Source organism: Tachyglossus aculeatus, assembly GCF_015852505.1.
Source record: "Tachyglossus aculeatus isolate mTacAcu1 chromosome 12 unlocalized genomic scaffold, mTacAcu1.pri SUPER_6_unloc_3, whole genome shotgun sequence".
Taxonomy (NCBI): domain Eukaryota; kingdom Metazoa; phylum Chordata; class Mammalia; order Monotremata; family Tachyglossidae; genus Tachyglossus; species Tachyglossus aculeatus.
In genome coordinates this window covers 165,464-179,914 of record NW_024044830.1, presented here as the reverse complement: position 1 = coordinate 179,914, position 14,451 = coordinate 165,464, and positions in this window count along the sequence as shown.

Below are 14,451 nucleotides of genomic sequence, written 5' to 3'. Positions count from 1 at the left end.
CCTACTGAGCTAGGTTGATGCGGTATAATTTACTATCAATCAATTAATCTTGAATCATATTGCTTGAGTGTTTATTGTGTGCACTAAGAACTTGGAGAGTAATAATAATAATACTAATAGTAGTACTTGTTAAGGCCTTACTATGTCCCAAGCACTGTCCGAAGCACTGGGGTAGGTACACGTTAAGCAGTTTGGATACAGTCATTGTTCCACATGGGGCTCACAGTCTTAAGCCACATTTTAACAGATGAGGTAACTGAGGCTCAGAGAACTTAAATGGTCACACAGCAGACATGAGGCAGAGCCGCAATTAGAACCCACGTCTTTCTGATTCCTTCTGACTCTCAAGCCTCTGATCTATCCACTTTAAAACACCATACCAGAAACAATCCCTGCCGCTTCTAGAATGAAAGAAAGAATTGAAAGATGAATATGCAATTATTGCGTGACATTTTACAGATGAGGAAACTGAGGCCCAGGGAAGTGAAGCGACTTGCTCCAGGTCGCACAGCAGCAATGGGACAGAAGCAGGATTAGAACCCAAGTCCTCTGCTACCACCAAGCTATGCTTGGGAGAATACAATTGAACAGGATGGAGGATGGAAATGAGTTGATTCGCGCTTGAATTAGGTGAAGTGGGTTTCGAGGGCTGGGAAATGAATCGGGGAAGCTGGTTGGAGGAGGGGAGGATTTTACCTGTGTGCAGAATTTGGGAAAGAACTGTGCTATCTCTGATATTGAGTGAATAAGAGAGGGAGTTCCAGGCCAGTATGGAAACCGGAGAGTCGATCGCGAGTAACAACTATAAAGTTGCTTTGAGAGACGAGAAGACGAGTTGAATGATGGAAAGGAAGTGAAGTGCAGTCCTAGGGCAGAAAGTCTTCAAGCCGATTGTGAGTTTTTGTTGCATGAGAAAAGACACAACTTGTCCTGAGGGGAGGTTGAGGAGAGGAGAAGATGTAGGCTGAGCAATGCGTTAGGAAAGGATTAGATGAATGATGACGTATGCTTGTATTTGTGTGAGTCCAAGTGTGAATGCAGATATTGAGCAAATGGAATCAGTTTAATGGATATGCGGGTTTTATTTTTATTGTTTGTCTTATGGTATCGTTAAGAGTTTATTATATTCCAGGTACTGTACTAAGCACTGGGGTGGATTCAAGCTAATCAGGTTGGACATAGTCCATGCCGTACATAGTGCTTTCTGTTATAATCACCAATTTACAGATGAGGTAACCGAGGCACAGTGAATGTAAGTTACCCACTCTAGATCATACAGTGAACAAGGGGTCGAGACAGAATTAGAATCCAGATCCTTCTATCTACCGTCTCGATATGTTGCCAACTTGTACTTCCCAAGCGCTTAGTACAGTGCTCCGCACACAGTAAGCTCTCAATAAATACGATTGAATGAATGAATGAATGAATGAGTGACGAATGATAGAGTTGGGATTAGTACCTAGGTCCTCTGACTCCCAGGCCTCTCTTCATCCCAATAGTGTATCCTGCTTCTAGACTGTGAGCCCACTGTTGGGTAGGGACTGTCTCTATATGTTGCCAACTTGTACTTCCCAAGCGCTTAGTACAGTGCTCTGCACACAGTAAGCGCTCAATAAATAAGATTGATTCTAAACTGTTGGAAGCTTGGTGCTTCCAATAAAATGGAAGCTCCTTGGGGGCAGTCTGTCTCCCCCTTCTAGACTGTGAGCCCGTTGTTGGGTAGGGAGGGACCGTCTCTATATTTTGCCAACCTGTACTTCCCAAGCGCTTAGTACAGTGCTCTGCACACAGTAAGCGCTCAATAAATACAATTGAATGAATGAATAATACCGTGTCCTCTGTAAATATTCAATACAAAGTATTGATTGACTTAGTCTTATTCCTTCACCCCCAACGTCAATTTCTCTAAATTGAAGTCTTCCTTCCTTCTTCCTGTGCCGTGAGTCAAAATCATTCCCTAGAAATGTTCAGTGTCTCCACGGTGAACTCAAAGATCATTGTGAATTCAATAACTGTCTCCTCGCCATAGAGAGTCACCAAATGTCCTGTCAGTTCCTTCACTCATCCCATCAATTGACTCTAACTTTGGCTCTTCCCTCATCACATGCAGAAAGTCAATGCTGCCTTCCCAAAATGTCCAACATCTCCAGGGTGAGGGAATTCCTCCTGCTTGGTTTCTCAGAGGTCCGGGAGCTGCAGCTGGTCCACGCCGTGCTGTTCCTTCTGGTCTACCTGGCGGCCCTGACAGGGAATCTCCTCATCGTCGCCGTCACCGCCCTTGATCGGCGCCTCCACACCCTCATGTACGTCTTCCTCAGGAACCTGTCCGTTCTCGACCTCTGCTACGTCTCTGTCACCGTTCCCAAGTCCGTCGTCATCTCACTGACCGACCGTAGATCCATTTCCCTTCTGGGCTGTGTGGCCCAGATAGTTTTGGTGGTTATGTTTGCTGCTTCAGACCTGTTCATCCTCACGGCGATGTCCTACGACCACTACACCGCCATCTGCCGCCCCCTGCGTTAAGAGCTCATCATGACCAACACGGCTTGTAGAAAGATGGTGGCCGCCTCCTGGCTCAGTGGGGTGCTGTTTGGGGTCTTGCATTCAGCTTCGACTTTTTCCCTGAGATTCTGTGGTTCCAAAATCGTCCAGCAATTCTTCTTCGATGTCCTGCCCCTGCTGAAGATCTCCTGCTCCAAGGTCCACGTGGTCATCGATGTGAGCGTCACCGGTGCTGTAGCTTTAGGTGTCGTCTGCTTCATCTCTATCATCATCTCCTACGTGCACATCTTCCAAGCTGTGTTGAGAATGTCGACTGCCGAGAGTCGTTCCAAAGCTTTCTCCACCTGCCTGCTCCATCTCGCTGTCTTCACTGTCTTCCTCTCTACGGCTGTCGTCTCCTATCTCAAGCCCGTGTCAGACTCCCCCTCCACTCTCGACCTCCTGGTGTCCGTGTTCTACACCGTGGTACCCCCAACCCTGGACCCCCTCATCTACAGCCTGAGGAACCGGGACATGAAGGCCGCCCTGGGGAGAGTCCTAAATGGGAGATTCCTCCTGCCTCTTCTAAGAGACAAAATGTCTATTTGCTTTTGCTGACTATCCCATTTCTCATCAGGGTTGTGGCCGTGGTAGTAGCCATATAAAGAGCTGTCCAAAGAGAAAGTCCAGAGCCTGAGGATCTGTCACTGTCTGTGATAGAGGCTGATAGAATGTGTGTGACTAAGCCTGGAGTGGGCACAGATTGTCTCTTTATTCTGAAATGTACTCTCTAAGTGCTTAGTACACTGCTCTGTATACGGTAAGCACTCAATAAATATGATTAATTATCAATAAATATGATTAGTGATCAATAAATATGATTAACTCACAAGTGATTGTTTGGGTGGCATCATGGCTTAGTGGAATGAGCATGTGTCTGGGAGTCATGAGATTTGAAAGGTCTACTGTTTTTTCCACTGGCCTGCTGTATGACTTTGGTCCAGCAAGTAATTTCTTACGGTCTCTCTATAAAATCGAAATTCAATGTGTGCTCTCTCTTTCTCTTACAGTCTGAGCCCCCGTGGGTCAGAAAATGTGTCCGATCTGATTAGTTTGTTCCTACTCCAGCACTTGGCAGTCTTTGGCAAGTTAATTCTTAATACATTCAATAATGATAATGTTGATACTACTACTGATAATAACAGTAATTCTATGAATTTTAAGATCACTCTTGGTAGTTATGAAAATCAGAAAATCGGAGGGCGACAAGGGAGAAGAGATGCAATCATGGAAATTGTCCTCCATATTTGACTGCCTGCTTACTTCTTTTGATGTCTGTCTCCCCCTTCGAGACCGTGAGCCCGTTTTGGGCAGGGATTATATCTATTTGTTTCTGAATTGTACTTTCCAAGCGCTTAGTACAGTGCTCTGCATACAGTAAGTGCTCAATAAATACGATGGAATGAATGAATGAATTTGACTGATCAAATCCTTGCCTCGAATCCATTCGTTCATCCACCCATCCATCCGTCCAACCATCCATCCGTCCATCTTTCTGTCTGTTCACCCATCTGTCCGTCCGTCCATCTATCATCCATCAATCCACCCATCCATCCATCCATCCATCCATCCATCCATCCATCCATAATAATAATAATAGTGGTATTTGTTAAGCTCTTACTATGTGCCAGGCACTATACTAAGTGCTGGGGCAGATACAAGCTAATCAGATTTTACACAGTCTCTATCCCTCATTGTGCTCACAGTTTCAATTCCCATTTTACAAATGAGATAACTGAGGCACAGTGAAGTGAAGTGCCTGGCCTAAGGTCACACAGAAGAAAATCCACCCACCCATCCATCCATCTACCCACCAACCCTTCCATCCATCCATCCGTCCAACAACCCATCCATCACTGATATTTGTTGAATGCATCCTGGGTGTAGAGTAATGTAGTGAACTCTTCAAAGCGATCAAAATAAATTAACAACATACCTGCTTTCCAAGAGCTTAAAATCTAACAGGGGAGGTAGACACAGAATTAATTCATGAGAGGATGAAGAAGAGAATGGAAATAATGGTAAATAGATGACTATGTGCTTAAAGAATATATTTTATAAAAGCCACTCTGTATAAAACTATAATGGTGGGTGTGAATGCAAAAATGGAGAAACGGCCTAACATGCTGATTGGTAGTTGGGAGAAGATGACTTGGGGAGAAAAAAAAATGAATCGTGCGAGGCCCTCCTGGTAATGGCGGGATGACATAGGGATTTGAAGATGGAGCAAGCTGTGCTCTGATGGACTGGAAGGTGGGAGGAGGGAATGTAGACTGACAGATTAGTTCTCCATTTTCCATTACTGAAATATTTTGAAAGGGACAGGGCCATTCGGAGGAGAGAATGCAATGACCTCCTCACCACAGTTTGGTAGTGTCTCAGCTCTGAGATAGAAGAGGACGAACCCTAGGCTACAACCTATTTCTTCTGAAAACAGAGATTTTCCAGTCATGTCCAGCCAACCAGTATCAGTGTTTCCTTCCCATCACCTCTTTCTCAGAACCCCTCAGCCCCTCCAAAAATGATAAAAACAATAATTGCATTTGTTAAGGGCTTACTATGTGTGAAGCACTGTTCTAAGCGCTGGGGTAGATACAACGTAATCAGGTTGCACCACCTGGGGTTCACAGTCTTAATACCCATTTTCCAGAGGAGGTACCTGAGGCCCAGAGAAGTTAAGTGGCTTGCCCAAGGTCACGCAGCAGACAAGTGGTGGAGCCGGGATTAGAATCCACGTTCTCTGACTCTCAAGCGTGGGCTCTTGCCACTAAACTATGCTGCTTCTCATGTTGCTTCTCTGGGTTGATCCCCCAAGCCAGCCCGGGGGAAGGTTTTAGGTTGCATTTAGAGTCATTTCGCGTTATCTCTAGATTTGCAATCAGAAGACGTCAGAAAATACAACTGATTAAATGATTACTGGAGGTCATGAAGAAAATAAAACTTAGAGAAGTAGCATGGCCTAGTCGACAGAGCACGGACCAGGGAGTAACAATGACCTGGGTACTAATATTGGCTCTGCTGCCTTTCTGCTGTTTGACCTTGGGCACGTCTCTTCACATCTCTAGGCTTCAGGTCCCTCATCTGTAAAATGGGGATTGAGACTGTGAGCCCCATGTGGGACAGGGACTCTGTTCAACCCGATTAGCTTGCATTGAATCCCAGGATTTAGTACAGTGCCTGGCACATAGTAAGCGCTTAACAGATACCATTGAAGACAAAAATAGAAGCTGAAGCGCCCACCCGTTGACGCAGATGGTCACTAACAGCGGGAAATGTGAGGATGCTGTTGCCATGGGAACTCTGCAGACAAGTGCCATCACCGGATCCTCATCTCTGTGGGGGCTCAAAGACTGTAGGGACGAGCTGCCGTTTCGCAGTCTTCAGGGAACTCTCCTCGGAGCCGCGTTGGATGTATCTAAGGGGACTGGGGCCCTGCCTGGAAAGCGCATGTTTTCCAAGCGCATGTCCACGGGAGAGCTAAGAGGGGCTCCATGGACACTGCATCCAGGAGTCCGAGGAGAGAGGGGGAACCAGCCAAGCCCCGAGCTGTTCAGGGGTCCCCCCACTCCCCGCTGGCCCGGCGAGAGTCACTGAGGGTGGGGAGGAACAGAGAAGGACCATCAGGCTCATCTATGTAAGTGGGAGAGTCACTCTGGGAAGACGTTCATATCCAGGGTACAGGGTGGCGTTAGATGCAAGGCTGCATACACAAGCAGAGATAAAACATTTGCCTCTATGGTACTCCCTGGTCCCCTGCATCCACGGCCAAAACCCCGGCTACGATGGCTGCCAAGCAAGGCCAAGGCTCTCCATCACCTCGCCCCCTCCTACCTCACCTCCCTTCTCTCCTTCTACAGCCCACCCCGCACCCTCCGCTCCTCTGCCGCTAAACTCCTCACCGTGCCTCGTTCTCGCCTGTCCCGCCGTCGGCCCCAGGCCCACGTCATCCCCCTGGCCTGGAATGCCCTCCCTCTGCACATCCGCCAAGCTAGCTCTCTTCTTCCCTTCAAGGCCCTACTGAGAGCTCTCCTCCTCCAGGAGGCCTTCCCAGACTGAGCCCCCTCATTCCTCTCCCCCTCGTCCCCCCATCCCCCCCGTCTTACCTCCTTCCCTTCTCCACAGCACCTGTATATATGTATATATATTTGTACATATTTATTACTCTATTTATTTATTTTACTTGTACATATCTATTCTAATTATTTTATTTTGTTAATATGTTTGGTTTTGTTCTCTGTCTCCCCCTTCTAGACTGTGAGCCCACTGTTGGGTAGGGACTGTCCCTATATGTTGTCAACTTGTACTTCCCAAGCCCTTAGTACAGTGCTCTGCACACAGTAAGCACTCAATAAATTCGAATGACTGATTGATTGATTGGCATGGCTTAACCCCCGTGCCATAGTGACTTCAACCATCAGCTCAACCCTCCGTGTAGGGATAAGAAAGTATGACTGAGACTGCACCAGGCATTTGCTTCATCACCAATTCCTCCCAGGACTTCCCCCACCAAATCTTGGGCGGATGCAAGAGAGAAGTAAAGTGGCCTAGCGGATAGAGCGTGGTCTGTGAGTCAGAAGACGTGGGTTCTAATAACGGCTCCACATCTTTTTATTTTTTTTTTAATGGTATTTGTTATGCACTTACTATGTGTCAAACATTGTTCTAAGTACTGGGCAAGTTAATCAGGTTGGACACAATCTCTGTACCTCATGGGGTTCACAATCTAAGCAGGAGGGAGAACATGATAACTGCAGCATAGAGAAGATGAGTGACGTGCCCAAGGTCACACAGTAAGTAATTGGCAGATCTCATTCTCATTAGAGCCCAGGCCCCTACTCTTTCCACTGGGCAAGGCTGCTTCTCTTTTGGGTGATTTGGGGCAGGTCACTTCACTTCTCTGTGCCTCAGTTTCCTCATCTGTAAGATGGGGACTGAGAATGTGAGCCCTGTGTGGGACGGGGACTGTGACCCATCCAATTTTCTTGTATTCACCCAGAGCTTAGTACAATGCCTTGCACGTAATGAGAGCTTAAGAAATACCGTAAAAACAGATGTAAAAGGCATGGTCCCTGCACTCAAAGACTTCCCAATCTAATAGGCTAGATAAGCAACATGTCATTTACAACCGGGAGGAGAAAAGAATGGAACAAGCTAAGCGGGTCTGCTGCTTCCCTCCAAGGCCGGCCTGGAGGCAGGGGGCTGGAAGCGGTGACCCGGCCCGTTCTGCCCACACCTCCATTGGAAGGGCGGGGGCAGCCGTGAAAAGTCCAGGATGGGTGGAGCGGGGTGGGGGCATACACCCTGACCCGTCCCCATTCCGGCCCTGTTCCTGTCTCATTTCTGGGCTTCAGTGGGCCCGTGGATATTCTGGAGTCTGGAGATATTCACTGACATATCAATCAATCAATCAATCGTATTTATTGAGCGCTTACTGTGTGCAGAGCACTGTACTAAGCTCTTGGGAAGTACAAGTTGGCAACATATAGAGACAGTCCCTACCCAACAGTGGGCTCACAGTGGGCTCACTCACATATGGTGGGAGGGAAGAAGTGAATTAGCCAAATCCTCCTTGAGAAGATGGATTAGAGAGGGTTTTTGAGGGTGGGATATCTTCGGTCTGGGGAACTGAAAGGGGTGGATTTCTAGGGCAAAGGAAGGGTGGGAGCCAGAGGTGGGAGGAGAAAGCATCGAAAGCGAGTCTCGGTAAGAAGGTTCTTTTTTTTGGAGGGTTGGTTGTAGAAAGTGGATGATGAGGAGGAGAGTTAGAACAGGTGGATGACACGGAAGTTCGTGATCAGACATTCATTGAAATCAACCCAACAACAGCCTATTATTCCTCTAAACTGTAAGCTCGTTGTTGGCAAAGACTGTGTCTGTTAATTATTCTATTGTATTCTCAGCTTTTAGTACAGTGCTCTGCACACAGTAAGCGCTTAATAAATATTACTGAATGAATTTATTTTCCACTTTACAGGAGCTGTAGTGTTAGGCGTCGTCTGCTTCATTCTCATCGTCATCTCATAGGCGTGCATCTTTCGGACTGTGCTGAGGATGCCGGCAATCGAGGGCCAGGCCAAAGTCTTCTCCACTTGCCTGCCTCACCTCCTCGTCGTCACTCTCTTTGTCATGACTTCTTTCTGTGCTTTTTTGAAGCCACCCTCAGATTCCCCCTCAGTACTAGACCTGCTGGTGTCTGTGTTCTACCTCGTGGTGTCCCCCCGCCCCAAACCTCCTCATCTACAGCCTAAGGAACCAGGACGTGAAGGCCGCCCCGGGGAGGGGGCTAGGCAGGGAATGGTGTCCATCTAGGGGACGTGAAGCCACAATTCTTTGCTTCCTGGAGTTAACATGGCTACAGTGAATGACCCTAGTAACTTTCAGAGACCAGTTATTTGCATCTAAGTGAGTGCTTCCCCCACAGACCGCCCTAGGGGAAGGAAAAGCCATCTATACCACTTATTTAGAACAGGCTCCTCGTTTCCACAGACAAACTAGGTCAGACTGGATTCGTCTTCTGACTCCTAAGCTGAAGGCCACCTTTCGAAGGAGGGCACAAGTCTTAATGGAAGGTGATACTCAAAGTCGTACCATTGTCAGTCGGAACTGATTTACCCGGATAAGTAATGTCATCGGTGGGGGATTAGCTCCTGAACTGACTAATCTCCCTGCTGTGGAACCCGACCTGAAACTTCTAAACTTTACACTGCCCAATTACCAAGTTGCAGAATGTGCCTTGCTCTTATTTTGGCATTTCTTTATATTGTTACATGTCTAAATGTGTGTGTGTGTGTGTGTGTGTGTGTGTGTGTGTGTGTGTGTGTGTGTGTGTGTGTGCGCGCACAGTATGGCTCAACAAAAATAATTTTCCCCAGTTTGATTAATTTTTGTCCTTTTTTTTTGACTGGAGCTCAGAGAGATCAATCAATCTGCTGCTTTATGTTTTTTAAACTGGTATTTGTTAAGCACTTACTGTGTGACAGGGACTACTAAGCACTTGGGTAGATGCAAGTTAATTAGGTTAGACACAGTCCCTGTCCCTTCTATGGTTCATGGTCTTAGTCTCTATTTTACAGATGAGGCAACTGAGGCCCAGAGAAGTGAAGTGACTTGCCCAAGATCACACAGCAGACAAATGGCAGAGCTGTTATTAGAACCCATGACCTTTTGACTCCCAGGCCCGTGCTCTATCCACTAAGCCATCCAGGCACCACACCTTCTGAAGCAGAGTTCCACGAGCATCACTAATTGTTCAGGACTAACTCTCAAACTACAAGAAAAGATCAGCGAAACAGCATGGCCTAGTGGAAATAGCACAGGCCCAGAAATCAGAGGACCTGGGTTCTAATCCTAGCTCTGCCAATTCCCTGCTGTGTGATCCTGGGCAAGTCACTTCATTTCCCCATTCCTCAGTTTCCTCATCTGCATAGTGGGGATTCAATACCTGCCCCCCCAACACACACACAACTTAGACTGGGAGCTTCGTGTGGAACCTGATTATTTTATACCTACCCCTGTGCTTAGTACAGTGCCCACAACGAATTTATAGTATAGAGGGGAAGACAGACATTGATAGAAATAAATAAATGACAAATATGGACATCAGTGCTGTGGGGCTGGGAGGGGGGATAAATAAAGGGAGCAAGTCAGGGCAATGCAGAAGGGAGTGGGAGAAGAGGAAAAGAGGGCTTAGGGAAGGCCTCTTGAAGGAGCAAGGCCTTCATTAAGGCTTTGAAGGAGAGAAGAGTCATTGCCTGTTGGATACAAAGAGAAGCTCAGCCTGGCCTAGTGGCAAGAGCCCAGGTTTGGAAGTCAGAGGACGTGGTACTAATTTCAGCTCCCCTACCTGACTTCTATGTGACCTTGGGCAAGCCACTTAACTTCTCTGTGCCTCAATTAACCTCATCTGTAAGATGGGGATTAAGAATGTGAGCCCCATGTAGAACAACTTGATTACCTTCTATCTACCCCAGCGCTTAGAATAGCGCTAGGTACATAGTAAGCATTTAACAAATACCATTATTTTTATTACTGAGTGCTTACCATGTGCAGAGTACTCTACTAAGCACTTACTTTCATTCATTCATTTTTTCTTTGAATCATATTTATTCAGCGCTTGTTGTGTGCAAAGCACTGTACTAAGTGCTTGGGATAGTATAACATAAATTAAACAGACACATTCTCTGCCCACAATGAGCTTTCCGTCTAGAGGGAGTAACAGACATTAATATGAATAAATAAAGAAATTACAGTTATAGACATAAGTGCTGTGGGGCTGGGAGGGGAGATGAATAAAGTAAGACCTGGCAGATCTTACTCTGTACCAAGTACTGCTATCATCACGGGAATAATAATAATGAAAACTGTAGTATTTGTTAGGGACTTACTATGTGCTAAGCACGGTTCTAAGCCTTGGATAGATACAAGATAATCAGGTCAGATTCAGTCCCTGTCCCAACATGAGGCTCAGAGTCTCAATCCCCATTTTCACAGATGAAGTGACTAAGGCACAGAGATGTCAAGCCACTTGCACCAGGATACACAGCAGACATTTGGCAGTCAGGACTAAAACTCGGGTCCTTCTGGATCCCAGGCCCAGTCTCTATCGACTATCAATCAATCAATCGTATTTATTGAGCGCTTACTGTGTGCAGAGCACTGTACTAAGCGCTTGGGAAGTACAGGTTGGCAACATATAGAGGCAGTCCCTACCCAACCGTGGGCTCACAGTCTAAAAGGGGGAGACAGAGAACAAAACCAAACATACTAACAAAATGAAATAAATAGAATAGATATGTACAAGTAAAATAAATAATTAAATAAAGAGTAATAAATATGTACAAACATATATACATATATACAGGTGCTGTGGAGAAGGAAAGGAGGTAAGATGGAGGGATGGAAAGGGGGACGAGGGGGAGAGGAAGGAACTCTCCATCCCCCCATCTTACCTCCTTCCCTTCCCCACAGCAGTGTATATATGTATATATGTTTGTACATATTTATTACTCTATTCATTTAATTATTTATTTTACTTGTACATATCTATTCTATTTATTTTATTTTGTTAGTATGTTTGATTTTGTTCTCTGTCTCCCCCTTTTAGAGTGTTAGCCCACTGTTGGGTAGGGACTGTCTCTATATGTTGCCAACTTGTACTTCCCAAGCGCTTAGTGCAGTGCCCTGCACCCAGTAAGCGCTCAATAAATACGATTGATTGATTGATTGATTGGGGCTCACAGGCTAATCCCCATTTTATAGATGAGGTAGCTGAGGTAGAGAGAAAATAAGTGACTTGTCCCAGGTCACACAGCAGACAAGTGGAGGGCTGGGATTAGGACCTAGGGCCTTCCAACTCCCAGGCCCGAGCTCTATCCTCTAGACCACACTGCTTCTACTCGTAAAGGGTGGGGGGATGGAGCTAAAGGAGCCTGAGGAATATGACGAGAATCAAGGTTGGCGTATGGAAAGGAAGGGGATAATGAGGTCAGAGAGAGTCAGATAGGATGTGTTGTCACCTTAATTTTTTTCCTCTCCTTCTACAAGTTTGCTCTCGTGCCACTGACCTGATCACACAAAAGACATTTGGAGTCATGTTGGAAGTAGGGGTGATGGAGCCAGGAAATCCATGATGATAATAATAATAATAATGATGGTATTTGTTAGCACTTACTATGTGCAAGCACTGTTCTAAGCCCTGGGGTAGATACAAGGTGATAAGATTGTCCCACGCGGGGCTCACAATCTTCATCCTCATTTTACAGATGAGGAAACTGAGGAACAGAGAAGTGAAGTGACTTGCCCAAAGTCACACAGATGATAAGTGGCAGAGCCGGGATTAGAACCTACGTCCTCTGACTCCCAAACCCGTGCTCTTCCCATTAGGCCTCGCTGCTTCTGTACCAACTTCCAAAGCACTGTGCTACGCACTGGCTGTAGATAGGGAGGCAGTACGGCCCAGTGGTGAGGGCACAGGAACGAGAGTCAGGAAACGTGGATTTTATGTCTGTCTCCTCCTCTAGACTTCTCGTTGATTGCAGGGAATGTGTCTGTTAACATTGTTATATTGCCCTCTCCCAAGCACTTGGTACAGTGTTCTGCACACAGTAAGCGTTCAATAAACACGATTGATTGACTAATTCCCCTGCCCTGTTAGCTACTGTGGGGAGGGAATGTATCTATTACTTTACTGTATTGTGCACTCCCAACTGCTCATTTCAGAGCTCTGCTCAAAGTAAGCACTCAATGAATACCACTGATTGATTGAGGTACAGATGGGGTGATGATTCCGCCGGAGTAGATGGCCAAAGGGGGATGAATGGTCTCATAAGCGCTTAGGACAGTGCCCTGAACACAGTAAGTGCTCAATAAATACAATGGAATGAATCTAATATCGGGGCAGGTGAGATGATAATGCCCATGGAGTCAACTGGAGGTGCCAACTAAATGTGGCAGTCTCAAACGCCAATGACCTTCCCGATGCCCAGTTGCCTAAACAGGCCTACAGCCTATTCAATAGTTCAGTTATGGGGGGATCCGGTTTTATTTCCGAGAACGACATCGCCCCCTCAGGATCATCCCCGGGGCAGCCTTCATATCACGGTTCCTCAGGCTGTATATGAGGGGGTTGATGGTGGGGGGCACCACGGCACAGAACACGGACACCAGCAGGGCCAGCGTCAAGGGGGAGAGGGACGGCGGCTTCAAGTGGGAGGAGTAGGTCGTGGTGATGAAAACAGCGGTGACAGCGAGGTGGGAAAGGCAGGTGGAAAAGGTTTTGGCCCGGACCTCGGCGGCCAGCATCCTCAGCACAGCCCGGAAGATGCGCACGTACGAGACGACGATGGAGGACAAGAGCCCCAACCCCAAGGAGATACCGGTGGTCATGATTGCGTCAAGGGCCGCGTGTTTGACAGATCAAGAGATCTTTACTAAGGAGGGGATATTTCAAAAGAATTGGTGAAGCGTGGTGGATCTGCAGAAGAACAGGGAGAAGGTACCAGCTTAAAACAAGCCTCCAAACACTCCCCCGCTGAGTCAGGAGGCGGCGGCATCTTCCTATAGGCCCCTGGGGCCATGACGACCTCGGAGCTCAGGGGGACCTCATAGCAGATGGTGGCGTAGCGGTCGTAGGACATGGCCGTGAGGACGAAAAGCTCTGAGTCGGCAAACCAGACCAAGGAGAAGACCTGGACGGCACAGCCCAGGAGGGAGATTTCTCTCCGGTCGGTCAGGGAGTTGTGGATGGATTTGGGGTCGGTGACGGTGATGGGTCAGAGGTCGAGGACGGACCGATGCCTTTGAAAGAAGTACACTGTGGTGTGGAGACGCCGGTCGAGGGCGGTGATGGCGACGATGAAGAGATTCCCCTTCACCAGGTAGACCAGGTAGACCGTGGCCACCAGGTAGACCAAGAGGAATAGGGCCGAATGGAACAGCTGCAGCTCCCGGACCTCCGAGAATCCCAACAGTAGGAATTCCGTCAAGTTGACCATCTCTTGGAGAAGACTTCCTTTGGGGATGGCAGGAAGGAATTTACTGCAGACCAGCGGTGCCCAGTGACAGGGCCGGGGGGTGGGTCTTCATTTTACTGCTATCTTAACAATTACTTTGGGATTTATTAAATGTTGATTATGTCAGGGCACTGTGATAAGTGCTGGGGGTACTGTGGCTGCTATTCCGGTGGGCAGAAGGGTGCCCTATTGGAAAGGGCACGGACTTGTTAGTCAGTAGATATGGGATCTGATCTCTGCCCTGCTAGTGGCCTGAGACCTTGGGCAAGTCACTTATTCACTTGGTGCTTAGGATTTCTGTTATGTTACACGGGGAGGTTTTATCTGCTCTCCCCACCTGTTGGCCTGGAAGCCCCATGTAGGTCAGGGACTGTGTCCTATCTGTTTACTCTCTGTCAGT